The following is a 3,634-nucleotide window of genomic DNA, read 5'->3' on the forward strand; positions in this document are numbered from 1 at the left end:
GGTGGCTGTAAGTACAGACTTGATGCAACAATGAATTAAAAATAAAATTTTTTAAAAAGTAAAAGAATGGACTTGAGCAGAGATTGCGAAGATCAAGAACCAGGCAGTGTTTTAGTTCAGGGCTGCCAAGGGGAGGAGACATCGGTGTGGAACCTAAAAGCAAAAACATGTGATGCTACAGCAGAGAAAAGCTAATCAAGTTGCTCTTCAAGGACAAAGACATCAAACTGAAAGCATACAGATGACAACATGTAGACATTTAACACCATGACGCTAAAGTCCATCAAACAGGTGAGAAGAAAAAAAAGGAAAGGTTTCCACAGGGAGAAATTGTGCTTAGAGAGCTGAAGGAGAGCAGCCAGTTATTACAGAATAAACACTAATCAATACTATAAACCAGGTTGATGATTCTGTAAGAAAAGTTGGTAGTTGTCTTTAGATGCTGTTGAGTCATGTATGATTCATAGTGATCCTATGAACCCTGTCCTATACTGTGCCAACCTGACAATCTCTGACACACCCATTGCTACAGTCACTGTGTCAATCCATCTGGAAAAGGGTCTTCCTCTCCTTCGCCACCCCTCCACTTTTCTAAGCAGAATGGTGCTCTCAAAGGAATAATCTCTCCTAGCAAGATTCCCAAAGTATGAGACAAAGCTTCATCATCTTTGCCTCCAAGGAGTACTCTGGCTGCATCCTCTCCAAGACATATTTGCTTGGTCTTTTGGCAGTCCATGGGATATATAACACTCTTCCCCAACACATTTCAAAGGCATCAATTATTCTTCTGTCATCCTTATTCATTGTCCAGCTCTCAGATGCATAGCAAGTGATGGAAACGATCATGGCTTGAATCAGGTGCACCTTAGTTCAGTAATTTAGAGAGGCTCCTGACTACAGACATACTCAGTTCAAGACATTTATTTCCTGATATCCTGACTGCTGGTACCAAATATACTGATTGTGGATCCAGGTAAGATAGTTATTGACAGTCTCAGTCTTTTCTGTATCATGACGATGCCTTTTAGACAAATGGTGAGGAATTTTGTAGTTTCCGTTCTGTTTTTTAATGTTGAGTTGCAAATCCATATCGAAGGCTGCAATGTTTAACCCTTTTGAGCCAAGTGCTTCAAGTCCCTACTTTCAGCAATCACGATTTCATTTGCATAACAAAGTTGATTGATGAGTCTTACTCTCATCTTGATACTCTTCATAGAGTCTAGATTCTTGAATAATTTGCTCAGCATACAGGTTAAATAGGGATAAAGAAAGGATGCAAACCTGACATAACCCTTTCCTAATTTGGTAGTGAGAGAAGGAAAGAATATGTAATCATTTCCTCATCTCATACAAGAAAAGTCGACAAGTAGTTGTTGTGTTACATGCCATCGAGTTACAACCAACTCACAGCTGACCTTCCAACAGGTAAATCACATGGGAGGAGACTGCCTATCTTTCTACCTCAGGACAGCTGGATTCAAACCATTATGCCTTTTTGCTAGCAGTGCAACTTTTTGCCAGTATGCCATCAGAGCTCCCTAACATAAGTGTTGTTGTTAGGTGCCATTGAGTCAAGTACGATTCATAGCAATCCTAAGAACAACAGATCTGAGTCCTGTCCTGTGCCATCTTCATCATCTCTGACACACTTGAGTCCATTCCAGCAGCTACTGTGTCAGTCCATCTTGTTAGAGATCTACTCTTTTGTTGACCCTCCACCTTTCCAGGGATGATGTCCCCCCTCAAGGAATATCCTCTTTCAGCAACATGCCCAAAGTATGTCAGATGAAATGTAAGCTTTGCCTCCTCCAAGGAGCATTCTGGCTACACTTTCTCCAAGACATATCCGTTCTTGAGGATTATGGTGTTTGGGGCTGTTCATTGACATAGGATGTGCTGTGGTTCATGAGTGCGGATCAGGAAAGCCGAGAGCCCTGCCCCTGCCTGCTGGGAAGCTTCTTGGATCTTACTGCAACTTGAAAAGCAGCAGCAGACTTGGGTAGGTAGAGTAAATACAAGTTTTGGAAAACTAGTATCTAACACTGTGTGTTTCCCCACACTTAAGGGACTTCTCAGATGAGACAGTGTTACTAACAAAAGTGACTCAAGTATTAAATAATGAATCTCAGCATGTGGAAGATGTACCCACCTCCACTCACTTCTGCAGAGAGGACTCTGACCCCCAATAGCCCCAGAGAACAGAAGTGCCCCATAGGATTTCTATGTCTATGACTCTTTACAGAAGAAAAATGCCTCATTTTTCTCACTCAGAGTGGCTGGAGGGTTTGAATTAGTGCTGAATGCTCTGCCCACAGACCCACCAGGCTCCTCCGAGCAGAACTCAGTGAGCTCTCTCCATTAGTGGTGCAGATGCTGGTTACCAATGCAGAGTGCCAAGATGAAGCAGTGGATTTCAATGTAACAGATTCTTCTCTATTGAAACAACTGTTTATCTGTAAATAGTTTAAGAATCAGTGGAAATGACAGACATATTACTAGTTTCACATACCCTTCCCCTGGCCTCTTTATGATGACATTACCCCATATCCTGTCACAACCAAGTGCACAGTGCTGTCAACACAGTACAGACCTTCTCTGGTATCCTCAGTCTTGGGATTCAGTTGGGTTTTTTTAAGAAAACTGCCTTGATTCTATTAGTAGTTGGAAAAATTAACTGGTACTGAAAAAAGTTTAGTCAGCTGGAGAGAAGAAACTGAGTGCTGGGCAGGGCCTAGTGACTCTTCAGGCAGGAAACCTGGGTCCAGCGAGGAGAAAGGAGCACTGTGAACTAGAGTCAGACTAGCATCTGTGGTTTTAATCTGTACTTTTACTTCTGCTCAATTACCCTTCAAGAAACTGACCTTGTCAAATAGAAAGGAAAAAAAGAATATCCTCAATAATCAGAAAAAGAAGATTAAAAATATCTCCTTCCCAACCACATATCTAATAGGGTTGTGCTTTATCATATCCAACCAAAACACACCAGCAGGCTGAATGTAGCCTCCACTATCTTTGACTAATGCAATGGAGCTCTGAGCCCTGAGTGGTTAAGGAGCTGTGTTGCCAAGCCAAAGGTACGTGGTTTGAACCCACCAGCCACTGTACAGAAAAAAATGAGCAATCTCCACCCATGTGAGCTAAAGCCTATGAAAACCTGCTGGAGTGTCAGCTATGAGTCATTTCTGAGTTGATGGCACGTAACAACAAGGCAGACACTAAAGAGGCTCACAAAAGGATAAGCAATACTGTTGTTATGTGCCGTCGAGTCGCTTGTGACTCATAGTGACCCTATATACAACATCCATAAACTCTGCTGTCCTGTGCCAATTGCACCGTATGTGACACACCAATCCCGATTACCCGAATCACTGAATCAATCCACCTCATAGAGGGCCTTCCCCTTCTGCGCTGTCCCCCCACCCTACCAAGCATGAAGTCCCTCTCCAAAGACCTGTCCTTCCTTGCAACATGTCCAAAGTATGTTAGATGGAGCCTTAGAATCCTTGCCTCCAAGGGGCAGCCCAGTTTGACCGTTTCCAGGATGGATCTGTTTGTTTTCCTAGCAGTCCATGGTACCCTCAATACTCTTCTCCAGCACCACAGCTCAAAGGCATCAATTCTCCTTCTATCCTCC

Source organism: Elephantulus edwardii, unplaced genomic scaffold, assembly GCF_000299155.1.
Source record: "Elephantulus edwardii isolate Elephantulus edwardi_28Jun2011 unplaced genomic scaffold, EleEdw1.0 scaffold00129, whole genome shotgun sequence".
Classification (NCBI taxonomy): domain Eukaryota; kingdom Metazoa; phylum Chordata; class Mammalia; order Macroscelidea; family Macroscelididae; genus Elephantulus; species Elephantulus edwardii.